This window comes from Entelurus aequoreus, linkage group LG18, assembly GCF_033978785.1.
Source record: "Entelurus aequoreus isolate RoL-2023_Sb linkage group LG18, RoL_Eaeq_v1.1, whole genome shotgun sequence".
Classification (NCBI taxonomy): Eukaryota; Metazoa; Chordata; class Actinopteri; order Syngnathiformes; family Syngnathidae; genus Entelurus; species Entelurus aequoreus.
This window is the reverse complement of record NC_084748.1, coordinates 29,277,459-29,304,996: the sequence shown is the minus strand read 5'-3', so window position 1 is coordinate 29,304,996 and position 27,538 is coordinate 29,277,459. Positions and strand designations below refer to the sequence as shown.

General features: G+C 38.3%; 1 protein-coding gene across 1 annotated transcript in view; it reads left to right on the top strand.

Moving 5' to 3' along the window:
- The first annotated feature begins 13,024 nt into the window (after positions 1-13,024).
- Positions 13,025-27,538, top strand: part of s1pr5b (sphingosine-1-phosphate receptor 5b) — a 138,197-nt gene continuing 123,683 nt past the window's right edge. Inside the window, exon 1 of the mRNA XM_062026127.1 lies at positions 13,025-13,532. The gene's annotated coding sequence lies outside the window, so the exon portion shown is untranslated. The remainder of the gene's footprint in view (positions 13,533-27,538) is intronic.

The following is a 27,538-nucleotide window of genomic DNA, read 5'->3' as shown; positions in this document are numbered from 1 at the left end:
GGTCCCGACTCTGGACAGCCAGCACTCCATCACAATTAACAAGTTATCTTTGTGTAATTGCCATAATATCAATCATTTTTTCAGTAACTGTACTTGGAACGTCCCCTTTCTATCGCCAGACTCAATGTCGCGCCCTCTTGGTGTGACGTTATCGACATAAGTGGAGCCCATTTCCCCACATAGACAGTGTGGATAAAGGCATGTAAAACTATTATTTTTGCATGTTTTTGTCACACTGGTCCATTATTACTTCAAAACTGAAATGGTTAACATTACGTGCAAAAAATAAATACTCAAGAATTGCTTTTTCCGGCAATACCACAGCCTGTGATGAAAACATCAGTAGAAGAGGACGCAAACAAATAATACTAGAATCTTGTTTTTCTTTTTCCGATTTTCCACAGGTTCTGACTCAATTTTTCCTCCCTTCAAGGATGCTCCTGATTTTCAGGATCACATTTGGCTTGAGTCTTTTAAAGTTTTTTCATCCAAACTCCGACCAAAGTCAAAAGTCAGAAGTCCTCTTTATTGTCAATTTTTCCAACATGTGCTGGACATACAGGAACAACGTTTCTCTCTGAACCATGCTGTGTGATAACTGGTAAAACATAAAATACAAATACAGACATACAACATTTACAGGAGAATGTACAAAAATGTGCATTTTGTGAGACTTCTTCCAAATCCGGATGATTAAAATGTTTATTTATATAGCCCTAAATCACGAGTGTCTCAAAGCTTTTTTGGTCCGTCACATTTTGGGCGAGTCCATTTGACTGGAGAGGTCCATAGTTTTCTCATATTCCCATCATTTGGAAATTTATGCAGGCTGACTCCTTCTTTAATTGTATCGCTACAACCTGCAACAACTCATCAGCCAGACTTATTTGATAACTCCTTCAAATTATGCACAAAAATAATGTGATTCAGGGTGAAGATGCTACCAAAACACATACCACGCAATATAGAATGGCCTCCGGTCTTGGTGACGCCAACAGGCTGATTCAGGCCCGCCCACATTTTGGAGCTAATAGTGGGCGCTCCAAAATGTGCTGAAACTCATGAGAAAACAAGCGTAAAATCACTACTGTGTCTAGTTTTGGGGGAATTTTACCTGTAGACATCATTTTTAGGTTCAGAACTATGAAATAAGTGCCACGGTTTAATGCTCTTATTGCATTAGACAGGCCCTTTAAGGCAGGTGAAGAAGTGTGCAGTCTGGCTTTTCTTATTCACTTGACAAAGTTGACAGAGAGATTTGCTATCGGATGCCTTGAGAGAACAGTAAAAGTTAGAAGAGCATAATGTTGACATTTCCCCAAATGATTTATACTCTTCTGTGACTATAATGACCAACGAGCCGTCCCACTGGGATCACACTATAATTTTTCCTTCTTTTCTTATCGTGCTTTTTATATATATAATGACTTGCACTTGGGGGACAAGGCCTGACCTAGAGTTGTTTTTTTAGGAATATACTTGCCTCCCGTTTGGCTGCAGAGGTTCCTCCTATGTGGACGTTCTCATGTTGAATTTAGTATTTAATCGCAAGCATATACTTATACTGTGTATATATATAATATAAATCATTACACCTGCGCAGGATGAGTGCCCAGGGACAGTTTACCGCTCTATGAATGTGAAGCACCTGTATGTTATTGAGACTTTTTTTCCCACAGGTGTGTGTGGTTTGTGTGTCTTTAGTGGTGTGGCGGGTGGAGATTGTAACACATTTGGATGTAAAGTAGTGCCTGACTGCTCTTTTTGGATATACTGTACTCCCCTCACATCCTGCTGACTAACTTACATCCCCCCACATAAACGCAGACAGTCCCATACCTCCTTAAAGCACATCAGTCATGCAGCTTCAAGGAACATGTGTGTAGGTATGATAAAGCCATCAGCGCAATCTCTCCCCTGAGAACACACTGTGTGTGTGCACTATATGAACCATTGTGTGTGTTTACAGTGATGGATGAAGTAGTAAAAAAAACCCACATATGCTTTTTCCAGTAGTCATTTTATATCAGTGCTTCCATTATTGCACAGGTATCAAACTCAAGACCGGGGGCCACATCTGGCCCGCCACATCATTTTATGTGTGTCAATCAGGCATTTCTTTCTTTCTTCATTAAGGTATTTCAATTAAAACAAAACAAAAATAATGCATGCAAATACAGTTCTTAACACTATTATTTGAAACAAGCTATTTATTCCTAGTTTTTTTATGTTAAAAAGTTGAAGTTAAAGGCCTACTGAAACCCACTACTACCGACCACGTAGTCTGATAGTTTATATATCAATGATGAAATCTTAACATTGCAACACATGCCAATACGGCCGGGTTAACTTATAAAGTGCAGTTTTAAATTTCCCGCTAAACTTCCGGTTCAAAACGCCTTTGGAGGATGACGTATGCGCGTGACGTCGAGAGATCCACGGAAGTGTTTGGACCATATTGGACACAATACACAGAGCTCTGTTTTGTTCGACAAAATTCCACAGTATTCTGGACATCTGTGTTGGTGAATCTTTTGCAATTTGTTTAATGAACAATGGAGGCTGCAAAGAAGAACGTTGTAGGTGGGATCGGTGTATGCGGCTGGCTGTAGCAACACAACAAGAAGGACTTTGACTTGGATAGCAGACGCGCTAGCGGCAAACTCACCTTGACTTCCTACGTCTCCGGGCCGCCGACCGCATCGTCAAACGCTGGAACGCAGGTGAGCACGGGTGTTGATGAGCTGAGGAGGGCTGGCTGGCGTAGGTGGAGCGCTAATGTTTTTATCATAGCACTGACGAGGTCCCGTGGTTAAGTTAGCGTCGTTAGCAACAGCATTGCTAGGCTTCGACAGGCGTCGAATACACATTAACCGTGTATTTACATGTCCAGTGTTTGGTTTGGTGTCTCCTGATAGTAGTATTGTTGATCTTCTGTCTATCCTTCCAGTCAGGGATTTATTTATTTTGTTTCTATCTGCATTTGAGACAGATTCTATCACGTTAGCTCATGCTAAGAGCTTCGTCGATGATGGGTGAAGTCCTTCGTCGCGCCGCCGATCGCTGGAACGCAGGTGAGCACGGCTGTTGATGTAACCGTGTAGTTATATGTACATGGTTTAATAGTATTGTTAATGTTCTGTCTATCCTTCCAGTCAGGGGTTTATTTCTTTTGTTTCTATCTGCATTTGAGAACGATGCTCTCACGTTAGCTCAGTAGCTAAGTGTGTCACCGATGTATTGTCGTGGAGATAAAAGTCACTCTGAATGTCCATTTCGCGTGCTCGACTCTCATTTTCAAGAGGATATAGTATCCGAGGTGGTTTAAAATACAAATCCGTGATCCACAATAGAAAAAGGAGAGAGTGTGGAATCCAATGAGCCAGCTTGTACCTAAGTTACGGTCAGAGCGAAAAAAGATACGTCCGGCACTGCCTCTAGTTCTTCACTGTAACGTTCCTCATCTACGAATCGTTCATCCTCGCTCAAATTAATGGGGTAATCGTCACTTTCTCGCTCCTAATATCTCTCGCTCCATTGTAAACAACGGGGAATTGTGAGCAGCACTACCGCTTGTGACGTCACGCTACTTCCGGTAGGGGCAAGGTTTTTTTTATCAGCGAGCAAAAGTTGCGAACTTTATCGTCGATTTTCTCTACTAAATCCTTTCAGCAAAAATATGGCAATATCGCGAAATGATCAAGTATGACACATAGAATGGATCTGCTATTCCCGTTTAAATAAAAAAAAATCATTTCAGTAGGCCTTTAAAGTACCAATGATTGTCACACACACTCTAGGTGTGGTGAAATGTGTCCTCTGCATTTGACCCATCCCCTTGTTCATCCCCTGGGAGGTGAGGGGAGCAGTGAGCAGCAGCGGTGGCCACGCTCGGGAATCATTGTGGTGATTTAACCCCCAATTCCAACCCTTGATGCTGAGTGCCAAGTAGGGAGGTAATGGGTCCCATTTTTATAGTCTTTGGTATGACTCGGCCGGGGTTTGAACTCACGACCAACGTTCCCTCTAAGGTGCGCGCCTGTGCAATTGCGCACTGCTCAAGCATCCTCTGCGCACGGCAAATCTATGCCACGCACAAAATCAAATAAAAAAATAAGCGCATAACAATTTTCGACACACGGACACGACAGAGAAAACAGTTTTCGTCATCATTGTTCAAATATTGTAACGTCTTTCGAGACGCTTTGAGGACATGAAATCCATCCATCACTTTACTGAGCAAAACTCTTTATTGTCGGCCATAAACACATCACCAAAACATTAGTAAAAAAAATTATATCCAGCAAAAGAGGTCATTTTCTGCAGTACAAACCAGACCAAAAGCAACTTTGTTATATCAACAGCAGCCGCTCGCTCTTTATCACTTGCGCCAACACATGCACATATGGCACTTAGCCAGTGATGCGTTTACAGCCACACAAAAAGTCGGACAACTCTAACACCACACATAAAGTGTCATTCCAGGTCGTTACACTATGATTTACCAATCAAATGTGTGCTTATTCTAGTGTCATTTATTAGGGATCTTAATTTATAAACATTAATCATGAAATGCTGTTAGTATATTAAATACTAATAAAAATATATTTTTTACAAACAGGAAGTTGCAGGAATGTACAAATGATCCCCTGCTTACATCTCATAGTGCAACATGTGAATGTTTTAATGGGAACTAAATGCAATGTCTGAAAGGGGTACACATTATTTCCAAAGCAGGACCTCCACCCAGACAAACAATACAAGTACACAGTTCATGAAAAACAATATTTTTTGTTATTGTCATTGTAAGTGGGCCTAAACACTTACATTAGAAAATCATCTCATGGAAATGACTGCTGTCATTTGATTATAATAATAGAATGTTGTCTGTCTATCTGTGTTGGCCCTGCGATGAGGTGGGGACTTGTCCAGGGTGTACCCCGCCTTCCGCCCGAATGCAGCTGAGATAGGCTCCAGCACCCCCCGCGACCCCGAAAGGGACAAGCGGTAGAAAATGGATGGATGGATGGAGATTGAACTTGTTATTTAGTCAGGTTTGGGACAGGTGTGCTGCTGGTGTAGCCAAAGTGTGCACGTCTGATGTTGCTCACATGGGCTCCACTGAATGCTCAGGGAGTTTTTGCGTTTGCTCACACACATGAAAAATTAGAGGGAACATTGCTCACGACTTACCACTCTAACCACAAGGCCACCGAGCAGGTCGTTTGTAATTAATCGTTTTGTAATTAAAACCCTTTTCAAATTACATCATACACTATCTGAACCTAAATATGTGCTTTTCACTTTAACTCCTGATTTTAAAGTTTCAAGTTTTCCATCAGTTTGTTGGGAATAAATGATAATAATCAAATAAAGGGGCCAACTGTGGAAAAATTAGTTTTGTGGACTTTTTTTGTGTTTGTTACGGGCTAAAATGCCTGAGTTCGCTGCAGCATAAGCACAAATTGAGGCAAAATCGGCCCCGGTAGTGCAGGGGGACATTTGCTTGGTTAGACAGTTGTGTTGCGTTTGAGTGCTTCTGGGGCAAATTCAATTGGCGAAAATGTTGATGATTGGCCAAAAAAGTGCAGGGAAATTTTGGGGATTGGCCAAAATTGCAAGGCCGCACATAATCCGCGAGAGTTTGTTGAATTTGTGTGAATTGGCCATGTTGCAACATTGTCCTGGATTAAACCCTAGAGGGACTGATTAATGTCATTAAGCCAGACCATTGAGGGCTACTGTGATTGTGACGTGGCCCAAGACGAAAATTAGTTTGACACCCTTGCATTATTGTTTTCTTGGATATATTTAGAGTTAGTTCATGTGATGTAATGATGTGTGACCACCTGTGCATCCAACAACACTGCAGCTCTGCTTAGCCTTTGTTTTAAACATTTTATTTTCTGCAACAGGCAGCTAACTCATAATTTCATACTTTATATCTGATGATTGGGCAGGCGCATCAAACACACATGTGTACGCAAGAAATTAAAAAGGCAGTATTCAACAATATGCCTCCTTTTAAGTTAGTCTGTGTAGTAAAATACATGCATAAAAAAAATCCTCCAAAGTTGACCAAAATCAGCTTCCTAACGGTGTTTTTGTTTTAAAAAAACCCAAACAAAATTTTTTTTACATAAGAAATATCGACACTTTCATTTCATTTGTTCCAACATAAAAGACTGAAACAATTTCGCTTAATGTTTGACTCATGCATATGGTCAAATGGGACAGAATGAAAAACAGCAAATAAATGCATCTTTAAAAAATAGCTTAAATGGATCATAATAAATTTTAATCAGAATTAAATAAATACATGTTACTGAATGTCATTAATTAATTTTATATGAATATATTTATTTATCTAATTCTTTCAATATTCAATCAATTCAATTAACTATTTTACTTGATTATTTAATAATTTCACAATTTCAATATTTATTTCAGGATTTTAATAATAATTTCATGTTTTAATTAATTATTTAATGATTTAATCATTTCATGATTTATTTATTTTTGTGTCTAAATATGTATTTATTTCATAAACCTGTGTGGCAGCACTTAATTGATTTTATCTGTCAAACTCAGCCGTCAAAGTCAGTGGGCGGATCCTAACACCTGATTGGTTATCCGGCACTTTCTTCCGTCTGTGCAACCCCTTCGACCAGAGAAGCGGAGAAAAAACTGGTCAGTATCTTGGTTTGAAAGTGCGGAAATAACACCAACAACTTCAAAGAATGCCTCTACTGTAACGGCTACATGCTCTGAGTCAGCATGTCTTGCTTCCACATTCTCTGCAAGGTGTAAAATACAGTGCATCCGGAAAGTATTCACAGTGCTTCACTTTATGTGACAGCCTCATTTCAAAATAGAATACATTAATTTTTGCCTTAAAAATTCTACAAACAATACCCCATAATGACGATGTGAAAAGTATAATTTTTTTCAAATGTTGCTAATTTATGAAAAGTAAAAAAATACATGTACGTAAGTATCTACAGCCTTTGCTCCATACTTTGTTGATGCACCTTTGGTAGCAATTACAGCCTCAAGTATTTTTGAATACGCTGTCTATGGGCAGTTTCGCCCATTCCTCTTTGCAGCACCTCTCAAGCTCCATCCGGTTGGATGGGAAGCGTTTGTTTTCATCCAGGTTGTCTCTGTAAATTGCTGCATTCATATTTCCTTCTATCCTGACTAGTCTCTCAGTTCCTACCACTGAAAAACGTCCCCACAGCATGATGCTGCCACCACCATGCTTCACTGTAGGGTTGGTATTGGCCTGATGATGAGCGGTGCCTGGTTTCCTCCAAAAATGACATCTGGCATTTACACCAAATAGTTTAATCTTTGTTTAATCAGACCAGAACATTTTATTTCTCATGGTCTGAGAATCTCTCAGGTGCAATTTGGCAAACTTTTCACTAAGAAATGGCTTCAGTCTTTTGAGTACTTTAGTCATTGAGTAACCCATCGATTAGTTTGTTCGATTAATCTAGCAATCGGATGTAGAGCTTCAATGCGTATTTCAGGGAAAATGGTTGAAATAAACAATGTTTGTTTTTTTGCGATTTTCCTTGGTAGCCTTCCTTCTGTTTTTGTAATGGGTGCACATCATCAACATTAAAATTGCACTTTTAACATATGTGCATTCATATAGAATAAATAAAAACACCCACTTTCCACCGCTCTCATGTGCGCTCTATTGCAGCGGCCAGGCGGAAACTATTTTGGAATATTTAAAGTTCCGGGTATACATGCGGTCCGTATTTTTCACAATTTAGTTTAGTTTAAGTTAAAGTACCAATGATTGTGACACACACACTAGGTGTGGTGAAATTTGTCCTCTGCATTTGACCCATCCCCTTGTTCACCCCCTGGGAGGTGAGGGGAGCAGTGAGCAGCAGCGGTGGCCGCGCCCGGGAATCATTTTTGGTGATTTAACCCCCAATTCCAACCCTTGATGCTGAGTGCCAAGCAGGGAGGTAATGGGTCCCATTTTTATAGTCTTTGGTATGACTCGGCCGGGGTTTGAACTCACGACCTACCGATCTCAGGGCGGACACTCTAACCAAGGGATGTCCAAAGTGCAATTTGCGGCCCGCAGGTAATTTTTTAACGACCCCACGGCACATTCTAAAAATACGATAAAAAAAAACAAAAAACATAAAAAGTAATATAAAAGAGTAAACAGGTGACAATAAAATGTTGGTATGTTGACTCTAATAACACTAAGCTATTATGCAGGCTGTTTCTTTCTTTAAAACATAATAATGAATCAAAAACAATGTTATTATGAATTATTGACCTATTCAAGGCTCCAATTAGGTCACATTAAATATTCCACTTTGAGATATTTTTTGGGGAAAATGTTGCATATTTTATGTTTGCCATATAAAAAAACTATGTTTTTTTTGTTTTTTTAAAGAAGGGCCTAAAATGAACAAACAAGGAACATAATAAACAACAATACAAGTTATAATTGACGGATAGATCTGAAGTTGATATCGAGACTATTGTGTTAACAGTTTTTTTTTTAAATTACAATTTATTTTTTAACACTTTACTGAGCAGGACCCTTTTGGATCCCCAATAATTTTAGTGGGACTTTTTTTTTTTTTAAGTGTCATTGCTCAAAAAATAATAGTAAATTAAAATCAATGTTGTTATGAGTTATGTTATGAGCTTCAATTATTTTATAATCTGAAATGTTCCACTTTAAAATTTTATTGGGGGAAAATATTTCATATTTTGTGTTTTTTCCATAAAAAACTGGGTTTTCTTTGAGAAAAAGGGCATACAACTTAAATCTAAAAAAAAACAAAAACGTTATATTGACAGATATATCTAATGTTGATCTAGATATTTAAACTTTGAATAATAATAATAATAATAATAATACTAAATAATGACATTTTTTTTTATTTTTTTGAACCTAAACCCTTTGGAGTCCCCGGTATCAAACCTGAGTGGAGGCCTAAATGTATATTTTTTATACATATATTGTATTGGTTTTTAAAATTCGTTAACCATGTTACAAAAAAGATCAGTTAGAATAATACATAATGTTGGATATAGAGAACATACAAACCCTTTATTTATTAAGTCAAAAATATTAAAGTTTGGTGATTTGGTAAAATTGCAAACAGCTAAAATGATGTACAAAGCAATCTATAACCTGCTACCAAAGAATGTACAACATTTCTTCTCAACTAAAGAGGAGAAATATAACCTTAGAGGAAAAAATAATTTAAAACATTTATATGCACGTACAACACTTAAAACTTTTAGCATAACAGTATGTGGAATTAAATTATGGAATGGATTAAGTAAAGAAGTTAAAAATTGTACTGACATGATCCAGTTTAAGAGGTTGTTTAAATTAATAGTGCTTACAAAGTACAAAGAAGAAGAATTTTGAGAAAAACTTCCAACCTTATTGAAAATATTCTTCATCTCAGTATGTTAATAATGACTGAATTAATTAATTATATATTACAAACTGTTGTATATACTAATTCATAGTATATGTTATTTTATTATATAAAAAGGTCAGTAAATGATTTTATATAATTGTAAACGCTTTGAAGTGGGAAAGGGGTAGGATTAAATAAGCTTTGCTTCTTCCTACTCCTTTTCGGGCATGATGTAAATGAAATGATATGAAATTGTGTGATGTATTATGATGTAAATGTGTTCATGTTCAAAATAAACTAAAAGAAAGAAAGAAAGAAAATAAAAAAATATCAAAATGGCCCCCGCTTGCTTTGATTTTCAAGTGTGCGGCCCTCAGTGGAAAAAGTTTGGACACCCCTGCTCTAACCACAAAGCCACTGAGCAGGTTGCACTCATTAACGATTAATCAAAGCTTTTTTCTAATAGATTTAATCAATTAATTGTTGCAGCCCAATTAAGACCAAAGCATTCATTGGACTAGATTTGTGTTAGCCCCTCCCACTGACTTTAAAGGGTGACTTTGACAGATAAAGTTGAAGTCTTTAAATAATTAAATCGTTAAATAAATATATACAGTTTTGCATCAAATTATTGACACATTTAATAACACTTATGTATTTAATTCCAATTTTGATTAATTATAGATGTATTTTTTTAAATTTAATTTTGTCCCAATTGACTCGTCCTACATACAAGTGTATACTTCACAATATAATTAAGACAAAATAAAACTAAATTAACATACTCTATCTTTGATTAAGAAAACCAAAAACGCATTTAAAAAGTACCCAAAATGCAAGCTGCATATTTTGTAAAATGGTGTGCAGTTGTTTTCCCTAGTGTGCCATTGCAAGTGCGTACCATAATTGCATCCACATTTTTACTTCCCCTTTTTAATGTTGTGTCAGCGTATCAGGTGTGGCCATCTATTACACGACTCACTTGAATGACAGCGGTTCTTTAATCCGTCTCAGTTGTTTTACGACTCTCCTCCGGGCCTGCTCAGCGCTCGATGGATGTCAGATGGGAAGTTTTGGAGGAAAGCAGCCAGGAAGCCGGAAAGGCATTTGTAAAGACTCGAGACACTGAAAGTCCATTTAGTGAGTTTCCCTTTTGTCTGGGTGCCCAGCTTTTAAATGTCAAGACAATATTCAGGCTATTTGACATCTTCCGCCCAGATGACTCAGACAAGTCTCTAACAAGAAAGGTCGTCAAATCAAAGGTTGTTTCTTGAGCAGACACAAGGGAAACTTCCTGTCAGTCAGCGCGACTAAGTGATGCATCATGAGAGCTCTGGGCCTAAACCATCTGAGTCAAACTGGTGTGATGTTTATGTGTCGGCCATGGGACGAATTCACTATTGTGTGTCCAGTGTTGTTTGTAATTAATGACCTTACTCCCCCCCCCCCCCCCCCCACACACACACACACAAACACACACATTCTTGTATTTGTTACCTTCTTGAGACCTCTGAATAATGCCTACCTCTTTAGGACCACCCTTTCTAGATATATAAAGATTTGAATTTACAACATTAATAATATATACATACTATGCAAATATAAAAAAAACTTGTGAAAAATGAGTTGGAATTTCACAAGAAAAACTTAGAATTTTAGCAGTGTTGTAATGGAAGTCATAATTTTACTCAATGCAAGTCAAAAGTTTACAAGAAAAACTGAACATTTGTGCAATGTTATGATAAAAAATGGAATTTTACTCAATAACAGTCGCAATTTTACAAGAAAAAGCTTTACATTTTGGCAATTTTATGAAAAGAGTCGTACTTTTACTCGACAAAAGTCACAATTTTATAAGAAAACTTTCAAATTTTGGCAGCATTATAATAATAATCGGAATTTTACTTGGCAAAATTATGACAAAAGTCATGATTTTACTCAAAAAATTTCACTATTTCACAAGAACAACAAAAAGATTGGCAATAGTGTAATAAAAGTCAGAATTTTATATGACAAATGTCGCCATTTTCGCATTAAAATGTAATAATTTTACGAGAAAAAATTGCAATATTACAGAAACAGAGAGAATATGAGAAATTGTTCCCAATTTTATAAGAAAAAAGTCGACACATTGTGAGAAAAAGACTGCTTTTAGTTAATTCATAATTTTTTTGAATTGTTTTGTTTGTAATTGATTTTTAATCATCATTATTTACTTCCAAGTTATTACAGTATGTCTCTATAAACATATATATATATATTTTTTAAAAATTAATTTTGGCCAAAGGGGGCGCATTTCAATTTCTTACATACACTCGTTAGTACATATGTTGGCCAGAGGGCGAGCACTTCAATTTCTTACACACCCTTTTTATTACATATGTTGGCCAGAGGGGGAGCACTTTTAAAACCGACACACAGTCAATTTGAAAAATCCTTCCTTTTTGGGACCACCCTAATTTTGATAGATTTCACCACCAGGGGTGCAAATGAGACATTCTCTATTAGATGCAATGGTTTTCCGTATTGGGACCATGATTTCGGTCCTAACTTGTTTACCGGTCCTCATATGGAAGGAACTTTTCCTTGTTGATGTTTCAAGAAGGGTATAAATCCAAGAACAAACACACACACACACACACACACACACACACACACACACACACACACACACACACACACACACACACACACACACACACACACACACACACACACACACACACACACACACACACACACACACACACACACACACACACACACAACAGTACAAACAGCAGAGTAGGCAATGGCGAGGAGTTTGTTTTTCTTGAGGGTTCACTGTGGTTTAGTGGTCAGTGTGTCTCTAACGTGTTGCCTTTGACAGACAAGCACTGGTCACTCGTTGTTGACCTTTACCAGAGGAAAATCTGCAGAGAGGTTAAAGCCCGAAGGTCACAGAGGTGCTACAAATCGCATGGGCACACAGAGGAAGTTATACATCTTCTCCTGTATTTTTAGTGGTTCTATTTTTCACCTTCACCAAGGAGGTTGTTTGTCGTATGGGCCAAAGGATTTCAATGTGGAATTTTGTTGTCTCAGGAATATTTTAGTCATAATAGTTTGATATGCTTTCCCTCCTCTGGCACTATTTGAAGCGGTGGGCATGATTGGTCATGCAGGCACACATACTGGCAGTCGTGTCATAGACTGACAAATGCGATTGCTCTTCACCAGTTACTGGTGTTTACCATTTTTGTCTAACAGTCTAGACATTTGCATGATTATTTTCTGCCGATACTCCGCCTTCCTCATGTATCCCTAAAACTTGCATGTTATGCTAAATCATTGTCTCTCAATAATTTCCTGCAATGCCCCCAAGGGGGCAGATTTTTTTTTACGCCTCCCTGCATTGAAATACAGTCGTCCCTCACTACATTGCACTTCAAATATTGCGGCTTCACTACATTGCAAATAAAAAAATATTTTTCAAACCATATTCAACATTTTTTTGCCTAAATTAATTCCTATTTATGTCTTAGTGCAGTATTTGTCTTATGTTATATTATGTTGGGGCGATCAACAAAGATATCCACTTGACTTCTCTTTTTCAACAGGCGGCTAATCTTGGCGCTACTCTATCTTCACCGCGACAATCAAGTTGACCAACCTATGTCAGAACAACTTCTTGAAGCACTTCATCTTCAACTTCTGCCCCATCAATAACACATCTCCACATTGGTGATCCTTTGATGTGAGAGATGTCAAAGGACGAACCAGGACTCGATGGGACGCCATCATTGCTAACAAGATTGCTATCAGCAGAATATGCAAATTGGAGATGAACTTGTCATGAAGAACTTAATGTCCGACATCAATAACACGGCCTTGATGTGGTCAACGTGGAATGACAACGCTGATACGAAATGCTAATGCGGAATGCTAGCACGGCTAATGGTCGTAGCTACAACTGTCAAGATCACCAGCTTTTTGGCAGAACAACACACATCTGTGGTTTCAGCACATGGAAGCCCAGTTCTAACTTAGAGGAATAACTCCGGCTGTGGCAAATTATTTCCACGTAGTGGCCAGACGATAGCAATGGCGTTTGGACGATCCTTCGGGCTACTGGTGAGTACTGTAATCTACAGTAGAACACAAAGCTAAGCTGGTAAATGGTCTGTATTTATATAGCGCTTTACTATACCTGAAACGATACACAAAGCGCTTTACATAATACATCACATTCACCCATTTACACACCCATTCACACACTGATGGTGGAAATTAGTGTAAAGGTGACGATATTGGTGTTATTTAATGTTTAGAGAGCTCTAATTATATTTAAAAACACATTTAGAAGGCCGTAAACCATTTTTTAATTATTTAACTATAAAAATATTTGATTTATCATTATAACCCCACTTTGTGGAAATTAATTTACCACAGTGGAACAGGGGTTAGTGCATGTGCCTCACGATACGAAGGTTCTGGGTTCGATCCTGGGCTCGGGATCTTTCTCTGTGGAGTTTGTATGTTCTCCCCGTGACAGCGTGGGTTCCCTCCGGGTACTGCGGCTTCCTCCCACCTCCAAAGACATGCACCTGGGGATAGGTTGATTGGCAACACTAAATTGGACCTAGAGTGTGAATGTGAGTGTCTGTCTATCTGTGTTGGCCCTGTGATGAGGTGGCGACTTGTCCAGGGTGTACACCCGCCTTCCGCCTGAATGCAGCTGAGATAGGCTCCAGCACCCCCCGCGACCCCGACGGGACAAGCGGTAGAAAAAAATGGATGGAAGGCCTGCAACCAATTGGCCACGAAAAACGAGGGGCGACTGTTGTACTTTTGTATTTAGAACTTGATCATATTTATTTATTTATCAGTACAGACCACTAAATGAGTTGATGGCTCTAGCATTCTGCATTAAATCAACTGGTTATTCAAATACATGATTAAAATGAGCGGTTCGAATGGTCCAGTGCAAGTGTTCCTTTACTGCTTTGCGTGTGAGTTCCTTTCCTTAACATAACTTCTGCTATATCCCCTTTCTCAACACCCCTTGTGGAGTCTAGTCTTTGTTTTGGAATAAATGTCGTAAAATTGCCAAACAAAAGAAAACAGCAGAGTTAATCCAAACACAGTGAACACTTTATCTTGTAATGTTGTTTTTGGTCGAACATCAGTGGGATGAAACACCTTTACAGTGTGTATGTTTAAGGAACAGTTCTTTGAAAGCAACCGTGCGGCTCGTCTTACGTTGTAGGACCACCATGGGGGTCATTAAACATTGCAGATGGTTTTGATCATTTGATGTTGTTTTAGTGGGAATATTTAAATACTGAATATCTGAGGTTGTATGACTGATCAGTTGCCAGGTTCACCACCAACCAAGACTTTCAAATTGTTCATATTAAACCATTTATTTGGCCAGCACTCCTGGCAACACCTCCGACCAGGTCTTTTAACATAACAACGGGCTGATTTCTAAATGAACTGGGAGGAAACTCTTAATACCCTTTTCTTTTTCATGGGACATAACATTCTGTCTATAAAGAGGAAAATATGTGTCCAGTTGGGTATTTTTTTATCCCGACTCTACAAGCATTCACAGTTGCGTTGAGTGTTGTGTTGATGTATTGTTAATTGTTTTGCTTATTTTGTTGCACAGTGTTTGCTTTACACAATATCACTTTGAAGACACCAGAGTAAGGCTGTCTTCGACTAAGAATTTTCATAGACGAATCTGATTCATTAGATTCTGACCATACAGTAGGAAAGGGATTTTTATGGCCCAATTCCGTGGTGGATCTGGCATGAGAATAAGGTGGGTGGTAATCATTTTGCAATGCAACTAGAGATGTCCGATAATATCGGCCTGCCGATATTATCGGCCGATATATGCGTTAAAATGTAATATCGGAAATTATCGGTATCGGTTTTTTTATTATCGGTATCGTTTTTTTTTGTTTTTTTTTATTAAATCAACATAAAAAACACAAGATACACTTACAATTAGTGCACCAACCCAAAAAACCTCCCTCCCCCATTTACACTCTTTCACACAAAAGGGTTGTTTCTTTCTGTTATTAATATTCTGGTTCCTACATTATATATCAATATATATCAATACAGTCTGCAAGGGATACAGTCCGTAAGCACACATGATTGTGCGTGCTGCTGTTTCACTAATAGTACTAACCTTTAACAGTTAATTTGACTAATTTTCATTCATTACCAGTTTCTATGTAACTGTTTTTATATTGTTGTACTTTCTTTTTTATTCAAGAAAATGTTTTTAATTTATTTATCTTATTTTACAAATTTTTTTAAAAAGTACCTTATCTTCACCATACCTGGTTGTCCAAATTAGGCATAATAATGTGTTAATTCCACGACTGCATATATCGGTTGATATCGGTATCGGTTGATATCGGTATCGGTAATTAAAGAGTTGGACAATATCGGAATATCGGATATCGGCAAAAAGCCATTATCGGACATCCCTAAATGCAACCCTAGTGAAAATGATGGAAAGTGCTACTCTACATAGCAACTGACGCTGTGGTCAAAGTTGGAATTGCCACAAAACACATTTTAAGATATTCAACACTGGCAGCTAAAATGGATAGTTGCTCGCCCTCCAATCAGTCAACTATGGGAACAACGTTTTTGTGAGCTACATGTACGAGAGAGAGAACACCTAACAGGGATCCCCCCCCCAAAAAAACAAATCTCATTTGTGATGTTTTCCATCTCAAAAAGGCTAAAACACTCAGAAAATGATTGGCTAGTTTAGTGGAGTCCTTGGATCAAACCCACCAGGGTTGGCTTCTGTTATGGCAGAGTGCTTAGAAGACCATCAAACTTGAATATCTATAGAAAGTAAATGTCGTAGCAAGGTTTTTGCAGGTGAATTAGCGGAAGGATCATTACCATTGCCAGTGTGAAGCAGTAGGGGAGGCTTCCTGCCCAAGTGAACTGGTCAAAGCTACACCCTAGGGGTGGCAGGGCATACTTCATGTCTGACAGAGGACATGGGTCTGGCGGCGTCTCGACACCTCAAAACGTCCTCCCAACACACCCGCTGTACACGGGGGGCCTCAGTTCACCTCCCTCTCACGGAGGTTAAATAACCGACGATTCGACCTCATGGTTGATAGTCAATTCAGACTTCTCTGAATCGAATCATCCAATAGTGAACTATTCTAAGACATCCCTACACCGGAATGTTTTTTTTTGCCCTCGACACAAGAGTTGTACTTTTAGTTCCTAGTCTACCTGGCAAAGAGTTGATAGAAGGTAGTGCTGTGTGATATGATGTCAGAGTATAGACATAAAATTGTTTATCGTACGATATAACTGTATTGTTTGTATTTAATTATAACGTCTGGGCTGTGGCTAATACTTTACGAGAGCATATTTACATCACAGGAGCATGGATGTCTACATTATAGCACGAATGCAAAGCATAATGGAAGCTAAACCAACAAAACCTGCCGAGAAATTGGTGCCAAAACAGGAAAATGGAACTTCTTTGTTTGGATTAAAAAATACAGACACAGATAAAACAACAGTAGGCTAATCTGCTAAACATGCCACGAACAAGTCGTTGCTAGCAACTTGAACTCGTCTATTGTTTTCTATCACTTAAAGACATGGCATGAAGAACAGCACACAGACAGTGTCAAAATGCAACAATGCACTAACGTTACCTGAAAACCACAAAGTGAGGAAAAGAAAAACACCAAACGAGCCTTATATAGTTGTTGTAGCTGTAAGCTGTACATTTAATCATCTGATTTTCTTTGTCAGCCAACAGTAACCTAGCATGGTGTTGCTGTTAAAATGTGAGTGTATTGTTAGCACTGTAGCTAACATAGCTATGCAAGTGGTGCTAACATTTGTGTCCTCGTGTCCCACTCTTTAATGTTATATCGTTGTGTGTGATCATGTATACTCTGACTTTGAGACTTACTTGCACTGACTAAATAAAAAACGATGATATTAGAGTATTAGTATATAGTGTTTGTATGCATATATTAGTGTTGTCCCGATACCCGATTCCCGATATTTTGGTACCGGTACCAAAATTATTTTGCTACTTTTCTGTACTTTTGGATACTTCTCTAAATAAAGGGAACCTTGAACAATTGCATTATTGGCTTTATTTTAACAAAAAATCTTAGAGTACATTAAACATATGTTTAATATTGCAATTGTGTCCTTAAATAGAATAGTGAACACACAAGACAACTTGTCTTTTATTAGTAAGTAAGCAAACAAAGGCTCCTAATTTAGTCTGCTGAAATATGCAGTAACATAAGGTGTACATTTCCATTCTTTTATTTTGTCAAAATTATTAAGGACAAGTGGTAGAAAATGAATTATTAGTCTACTTGTTCATTCACTGTCAATATCTGCTTACCTAGTTTTTTAACATGTTCTATCTTCACTACTGTTAAAATGTAATAATCACTTATTCTTCTGTTGTTTGATACCTTACATTAGTTTTGGATGATACCACAAATTTGGGTATCAATCCGATACCAAGTTGTTACAGGATCATACATTGGTCCTCATGTGTCCAGGGACATATTTCCTGAGTTTGTAAACATAATATAAATTAAAAAAAAACAAAAGAAGATGTTATTCCAAACAATATCGACATAATCATAGTAGTATCGACTAGATACGCTATTGTACTTCGTATCATTACAGTGGATGTCAGGTGTAGATCCACCAATGGCGTTTGTTTACATTTTGACGCCGGTGAGCTACGGTGTGTAGTGAAGCATGTTTAGCTATTCCTCGTTCTGCAGGGATGATACTTGTAAGAAACATACTTTATTTGTCGCCATGGAGGCCAGGATTAGTGATTTAGAAGTAGCTAAAACACTGCCGATGGCGGATGAACGTTAGCCGCTAGCTAGCTAGCCATGTCTTAAAGCGCCTCTTCCGGTGGGCGTTTCAGTGTTATAATTTCACCTTTATCGTTAGTTTTTAAGCTGAAATGCGTCCGTTCTCCCTTTTCTGTCTACACACTGTGTCTGCTTGTAAGTACTCTGTGATTGTGTGCTGTCGAACATGCTTGTCTGCTCGTAAACCAGCAATGACACGACGCGACGACGGCGGGGGAGCAGGGGGATGGCGGACCGGTACTTTTCAGAGGCGGTATTGTACCGAATATGATTCATTAGTATCGCGGTACTATACTAATACGGGTATACCGTACAACCCTAGTATATATATATATGTATATATATATATATATATATATATATATATATATATATATACATATATATATAAACCATAGCCTAAACCATATCCTACAAAAAGCATTTTCTTGTTCAGCAGGTGGTTACTTATTCAGAGTGTTGGGATCAAGTGTACAAGTCAACCACTACGGCCACTAGTTGCTAGTAAGCACGATTATTTTGTGATCCAAAGTTCACATTTATGCAGAATTGTCACTGCTTATATTTCAATCGAGAATTTTCCATAAGAGGGGTTTACCATGCTGCCAGTCACTTGTGGTTGTCCATGGGGGAACACCGGCCTACTTGGAACGTTGAGCCACCACTCAGCCAACCGCAGAGGCCTTCTCGTGTTGTCACGGCAACAGATTGATTGATGGGTTTCTTGTGGCAGTAAAGCAGGCCCGAGCCAGCTGTGTGCACTGGAAATGTGAGAGAATTACATAAGGAACCACAATTGAGTACGCATGCCTGTGCAATTGGTTCTGCTTGCGTTCATCCTTAATGAAAATGACTGGTTAATTGCTTGTGTGTGTCGTGTAAAGTAGAATTACGACTGCAGCTGTAATTGATCATTTGTGGTCCAGACATTGCCTCTGTGAAACATTTAGCCCAAAACGTCTCCCTTGGGATGATAAGGCGTTAACCTCCATGACAGACAGCACCCTGTTTGGAGCCACATGATCCAAGACGTTGGAAATGTACATTGCATTGGCTTTTTTGAAAATGCCACATATATTTAGATTCAACAGCACTTACTTGCAGGACTGAGCAGGACTAGTGGGGATAAAAAAAATGACGTAACGGCCAATTTTTTAGTTTTCGTTCTTCAGAAGACAGTGTTAGGAGGACATATTCTGTACCAGTTGTGCCATGGCTGATTTTTAGTTTGTTGTCAACATTGTCTTATCACCTTGTTGTCACTACAGTTATGACGTGGGGCTCAATTCTGCATGTCCCGGCCCAGCCCACTTCATCATTATGTTTTTTAAATGAACCCCCATCCCTGGCTCTGCTTTGTGACCAAAACACAACACAAGCGTTCTTTCTTTTAAGGAATCACACTGGCACGCCTACAGATTAGCCAGTCTAAACAATATTATCAGTGCTGCTGGCAGGCTGGAACAGCCCAAAGACGCATGAGACAGGAAGTCTATTTTATGAGTATGGCTGGTTGACTGTTGTGTAGCGTGATGCAAATGCTGTGGTTTTTCCCAAAAATCCTTACGAATCTTCCATGAGGATTCAGCCACAGATGTTTTATGATAATACGTTTGGATGCAGTGTTGTTTCACTATAATCCAGAAATTCCAAATACACTATAACCTAGACTCCTAGAGGATGGTACTTGGTTAAACACAGACCACTGAGAGACATTCAAGTTTTTATTTATTTATTAAATACAATCTCTTGTCTGCTCTGATTGGAAGGTATCACATTCATTCTTTGAGTTATACCTAGGAATGATGTTTGATAAGAAATTATCGAGTTCGAGTCTATTATCGAATCCTCTTATCGAACCGATTCCTTATCGATTCTCTTATCGAGTCCAGATAGGTTGTTGTATATGGAAAAAAACACACAATATTTGGTTTAACAAAAGCTCACTTTTATTATATAAGAAAACAATTTAATCTAAAAAATAAATAAATATTGACTGTTGCCCCCCTAAAAAAATAAAATAAAATAAATAAATATTGACTGTTGTTACCCAAAGTACATTAAGTGGGATTTTTCAGAGAAACAAATATATACAGTAACACAAAAACAAGCTGTCTCTGTGATCACTATAGGTGTATAAATAATAATATAGTGTTAAATAAAATCAGTCCCTTGGGCACAAAACTGGAAATAATACAGCTCTCCAAAAAGTGCACTTCTGCTGCTATTTGACATAACTGTTTGTTATGATGCTTTGACATTTTTGCACTTTATTTCTTTATTGAAAGAAAATTCTATGAAGAGAAAAGTTGTTTGCAAATGTGGTTACAATGCTAAAAAAATGAAAAGTTAAAGCTAAAAAAAGGAATACACTTTATTGAGTTAACATTATTTCTTTATAGGGGGAAGATGTTATGAGCTAAAGAATATAACAACTACACTACCCATCATGCAACGGGAGTGACGAGCATGCGCGGTAGCCCCGGAAAGTGTTGTTGCATGTCGTCACCCGTGAAAGTAAACGTCAAGAACTCAGCCAACACGCCTCGTCTGCATTATTTATAATTAGACAGACAACACATATACAGTGTGATTTTGTTTTGTTTACAAGGAAAGAAAAACAAAAGTTGAAAAAGGGAGATCATGGCATATATGTATGTGCTGCGGTTGCTATAAGAACGTTGCGACAGCTGCCGTAAAGGAGGTGCGTTGCTAGCCTGGTTGCTATGTTTCCGGTTGGTCGTAAAAGTGTTGGTCATGTGTTTGTACCCTGCTCAAATCTCTCAGTAAAGTTATTCATTGGATTATACCTTTTGTTTTGAACTTTATTACACCTTGGAGCACTTTTTCCCGTCCATTTTGTTCCTGCTTTCGCTATCTGCGCCTAATGACTGAGCTACGTGACTGATTTCTTGTGATGTCCCACGGAGCATTTCTGGTCGGGTCGGGATTCGTTCCGAGGGATTCGAATAAAGAACCAACTCTTTTCCTTTACTATAGTGGTCTCGATAACGGGTACCGGTTCTCAAAAAGGGATTCGAGTCCAAGGACTCGGTTCTTTTCTTATCGAACAACTGGGAAAACCGGTTTCGAGTATCATCCCTAGTTATACCTAAACCAAGTTAAACCTAAATACATTCTCAAGGTTTGAAGTTATGTCTCCATTGGGAAACAGATCCAGATCTCGATTACTGATTGAGATCATGATCCAAATTGAATCACTTCATGCTTAGGTCCTACCACAGAAATGCACATAATGTTATCAGATTTTGTTTGTTTTTATAAGTTACAAATATATCTGTTACCAAAAAGATCTGGATCCCAGTTCCAGAATGTATTTTCGTCCTTGGGTCATACAGAATGTAGGGACACCATATGTAGGGAAATCCATTATCAAGCTTTTCAGTTGTGTCTTACAAATATCGTCAACATTTCAGATACAGCTAATCCTAAAAGGCCTAAAATCTATATCGCATTATATATTGCAGCCTCCTGTGATAAAGATATACATTGTATATCACAATATATTATTTGGCATTAAAATGATAATAGAACCTTCTCAAAACATGTTACGAAGGTTTCTAATTTAGCTCCTGACATATGCAGTAAAGTATTATTTTCTCAAAACTATTATTTACCTAATTTTTACTTTCAACTCTAATGCGGATCCTTCTACACTTATTTTAAAATTTAATAAGCACTTATATTTCTGTTGTTGGGATACTTTACATTAGTTTTGGTCAATATTGTACATATTTGGTTGTCAATCCAATACCAATAGTTACACATAAAATTCGCTACACCGCCCTGATATCGAAGTACATGTCAAACTACTTCCATAACGTAAATGACCGCCATAACCACAACACCAGGGGGAGCTCCACAAACCACGTTAAACCCAGATTCCGATCTAACAAAGGTCTTAACTCATTCTCCTTCTATGCCACATCAATATGGAATGCAATCCCAACAGGTGTAAAAGAAAGTGCATCTCTATCGTCCTTCAAAACCGCACTAAAAGAACACCTCCAGACAACTTCAACCCTTGACTAACACCCTCCCCCCTCCACATCCCAATGTATATACTCTGATAATTAACTTGTGTGACGACTGTATTATGCTGATAGTATATATTTGTACCATGAATTGATTTACGTGGACCCTGACTTAAACAAGCTGAAAAACTTATTCGGGTGTTACCATTTAGTGGTCAATTGTACGGAATATGTACTGTACTGTGCAATCTACTAATAAAAGCTTCAATCAATCAATCAAAACACGGGCAGTATTGGCCATACCAAACCTCAAACTTAAAATTTTCAGGATCATTAAATTATAACTCTTTTTTTAACAGGATGGTGGTGTAACAATACCAATCAATATGTATATGATTTTCTTATTCAGTTTTATTACATTCAAAATGTGTAATAAAGGCAATAGTGCAATATAACTTAACAAACACAAAAACTATTATTGGCTTTTATTTCCTGAGTTAGTAAACAATAACAAAAACAACAAACAATTTTGTGTTAAAAAATATATTGATCTAATCACTGTAGCATCAACTATATACTGATAATATAGCTGGTCTCATTACTGTCAATATTTGTATTGATCTGTCCACCTGTGTTTACATTCAAGAGCTTTAGCTTGGCAGTTATCTATGCTTTTTAAAAATCTTTCTATGGTGTATAGTGTAGCATGTGTAGCTATTCATTGTCCTCTGACCCTCCTACTTGTAAGAAAGGCAGTTTATTTCAGACCATGGATGCGAGAATTAGCGTTGAGGATGCCTTCGTTCGCTCGTCAATGTCAAATTTGCGGGAAACCGTTAGAATGTGTCATCATCATGCATTATTAACATTTAAGGAGCTTTATTTGTCATACCCATACACACAATATAACAATAGTATTAAAAGCTTTATTGTCGGCCAAATTGATATCATATGTCAACAGGAGGAACCTTTAACTGGCCCGGACATAGAAAGGATTGACAGATTGATTGATTGACGCAACCTTAATCCAAATGTAGCCATTTTTATTTGGATTGTACTAAAACTACACAAAATAATCAGAATCTTTTCAAAGTTGAAAATTCCACACCACAATCAAGAGTTAATAATTTTTCCTCAAGAATGCTAAACGCAGTTTCATGGGAGTTCTTGAGTTATGTCTATCCAAAATGGTATAAATCCAAAGCATTATCGAGAAGTTATCAAAGCTGAGTTCACACTTGTAGTATGCAGCATTTACAATGACATTCTTGTCGTCAGACCAAGAACTGTGCAAAAAAAGATATACAGTAAGCATCAAGTCACAACCCAATTGAACAGCTTTTGTGACCTATTAAGTAACAAAACTCAAACATTACAAACAAAAATACTGCCTGCTAGGATTCATATGTCAGCTATTTTATATTGTGCTATTTTTATGAGGGCAGATTCCATAGAACATTTCTAAAATGAATCCTACAGAGTGTCACTGATGACCAAATGTTGTTTCGTCATTTGGGCCCGAGGCTTTCAGAAGCAACACACAATACAGGCGGTCCTTGTGGTTCGAACCCACTCCCATAAATTAATACAGCTCTAAAAGAAAAAAAAGAACCAGTTGTGTGCGTGTGGCGGAAGAATGCCCAGACAGGAGAATACGTAGGCAGGAAAATATAGTCCTGAGACACTACAATGAGAAAGGACAATGTAACTTCTGTCTTTTTAGTTAACTATCTACTCTCATTATGTCTCCTAAGTGTTAGGCACTCTTCTGATGGAAGTGTGTCGAACAAAACTAAAGAGAAAGTGGAAAATTAAGTAAAACTAAAGCAGAAAAACGTAGACCAACTTTAGCTGCATGCACAGGCCTAGCTTGTCAAATGCCATGACCATCATCAAGGATAAAGCTGAGTTCTTTAAACATGCGAAAGACTCTGCCCCTATGGAATGCACAGTGATAACTAAGCAGCGTATTGATCTCATTATTGAGACTTCTTCCTCCCTATAAGTCTGTCTCTCCCTCCATTACTACTCTCCTTTCAGTGTGCAAAACAACCACAGAGATAACAGTAAAAAAGTATTCACTTTTTTTTTTACTGTATCATTTAATTATTTCATATGGCCTTAATGTGTTCTGTGTACAGCCAGTGTGTAGACCAGGGGTGCCCATTTCGCCGATGGCGAGCTACCGGTCGATCGCGGAGGGCGTGTCAGTCGGCCACCAGGCATTGAAAAAATAGACCTAAAAATTTGCGATCATCAATCTTCACTATGACATCACTTTTGTCACTTGATTGACATTGCCGGCACCCAAGGATCTTGGTAAATGGTAAATGGATTATTTTTGTATAGCGCTTTTCTACCTTCAAGGTACTCTAAGTGCTTTGACACTATTTCCACATTCACACACACATTCACACACTGATGGCGGGAGCTGCCATGCAAGGCTAACCACGACCCATCAGGAGCAAGGGTGAAGTGTCTTGCTCAAGGACACAACGGATGTGACTAGGTTGGTAGAAGCTGGGGATCGAACCAGGAACTTTTAGGTTGCCGGCATGGGCACTCTCCCAACAGCGCCACGCCGTCCCCATCTTGTGAAAAGATGCTGGCTGCTGCAAGCTCAGTTTGAAGGAAAAAAAAGACCATCAGGAAGGCGAGAAACAGTTTTTATTTCAACCGTACCTCCCATCAAAAGCCTAAAGACTGACCGCACAGTTCCTGTCTTCACAATAAAAGTGCTACTCCATGCTGCCTGCGCTAACAAAATAAGAGTCTCCGAAAGCTGGCGTGCACAAGCTAGTAAGCTACTGAGTTTGCCGCCAATGTATTTCTTGTATATTGTATAAAAACAAGTATGGAAGCTGTACAAATTAGATGCCGAAAACCAACCACTTTCATGTGGTATTGGACAAAAAGGAGGACTTATCTTTGTCCATGTGATGTCAGATGAAACTAAAATTGAGCTGTTTGGCCACAACACCCAGTAATATGTTTGGAGGAGAAAAGGTGAGGCCTTTAATCCCAGGAACACCAGGCCTACCGTCAATCATGGTGGTGGTAGTATTATGCTCTGAGCCTGTTTTGCTGCCAATGGAACTGGTGCTTTACAGAGAGTAAATGGGACTATGAAAAAGGAGGATTACCTCCAAATTCTTCAGGACAACCTAAAATCATCAGCCTGGAGGTTGGGTCTTGGGCGCAGTTGGGTGTTTCAACAGGACAGTGACCCCAAACACACGTCTAAAGTGGTAAAGGAATGGCTAAATCAGGCTAGAATTAAGGTTTTAGAATTGCCTTCCCAAAGTCCTGACATGTGGACAATGTTGAAGAAACAAGTCCAACAAATTTAGCTGAACTGCACCAATTTTATCAAGAGGAGTGGTCAAAAATGATGGCTACCAAAAGCGCCTTATTGCAGTGAAACTTGCCAAGGGACATGTAACCAAATATTAACATTGATGTATGTATACTTTTGACCCAGCAGATTTGGTCACATTTTCAGTAGACCCATAATAAATTCATAAAAGAACCAAACTTCATGAATGTTTTTTGTGACCAACAAGTATGTGCTCCAATCACTCTATCACAAAAACATAAGAGTTGTAGAAATTATTGGAAACTCAAGACAGCCATGACATTATGTTATTTACAAGTGTATGTACACTTTTGATCGCGACTGTATGTGTTAAACATGCTTGCATTATCATTAAGCACCTTTAACTTGTTAACAAAAATGTCTCTTTCATAAATATAAAATTGTGTATATGAATGAGGTAGATCCCCTCGACTTGGTCAATTAAAAAGTAGCTCGCCTGCTGAAAAAGTGTGGGCACCCCTGGTGTAGACGGAGGACCTCTTGTGTTTGGAATAAGCGTACGACATAATATCACGCATGTTTGTCTAAAATACGTGGAAAAAAAAATACCCACTCGAATGCATAATAATAAGTTTACAGTTAAACGTTAAAAATGCCATATCCTCCTGAACTGTAGGCATGGCTATGATGTAGTTTTTATTTCTGTCGGTGTTGTTGTCTCCTGCCTGTGTACTGTTATGGTCTGAAGCTCAGGGCTTTATCATTCTTGAGCCATGTTGATAAGATAAAACAGATATCAAATGTTTTTAGCTCAGTTTGGGACGTGTGTCTGGTAACCATGCACATGCACAGCTTTTACCCCCATCCTAAAATACCTGCTTCTAAGGTATTAACTAGTACCTGATGCAATATTGTGTTGACTACAATATATACATTAATGCTGTAATGTGAACTGTTCTTAAATCAAAGCTTGTTAAAAGACATTTTGTAACTTCCCTACCTCCCCCCTTACTAGTGACCCACATATAGACACCAGTGATAACACAACACAAGTGGTGTCCTGGCTGGTCCCCCTACATAGCAGACCTCAAAAGTAGGCACTCTCCTGTTATCATTGTAATGACGTACTAGAGATGCTATTCACTAGATTACATCATAATGACACCGACTGGCAAATTACTCCATTGTGTTGTTTTGATGAATTAGGTAATTAACTATTGCCATCTTGCTTTGACTTAAGTCAGGGGTTTTTAACCTTTTTGACCTCGCTGCCCAACTTTTCCATTACAGAGGTGGCTCAATTATTAACATCACATTAATAATCTTTCTGTTGATTTTAATCGTTTTTAGAGATGTCCGATAATGGCTTTTTTACCGATATTCCGATATTGTCCAACTCTTAATTACCGATACCGATATCAACCGATACCGATATATACAGTCGTGGAATTAACACATTATTATGCCTAATTTTGTTGTGATGCCCCGCTGGATGCATTAAACAATGTAACAAGGTTTTCCAAAATAAATGAACTCAAGTTATGGAAAAAAATGCCAACATGGCACTGCCATATTTATTATTGAAGTCACAAAGTGCATTTTTTTTTTTAACATGCCTCAAAACAGCAGCTTGGAATTTGGCACATGCTCTCCCTGAGATAGACTATGAGGAGGTTGAGGTGGGCAGGGTTGGGGGGGGGGGGGGGTACAGCGGGGGGTGTATATTGTAGCATCCCGGAAGAGTTAATGCTGCAAGGGATTCTGGGTATTTGTTCTGTTGTGTTTATGTTGTGTTACGGTGCGGATGTTCTCCCGAAATGTGTTTGTCATTCTTGTTTGGTGTGGGTTCACAGTGTGGTGCATATTTGTAACAGTGTTAAAGTTGTTTATACGGTCACCCTTAGT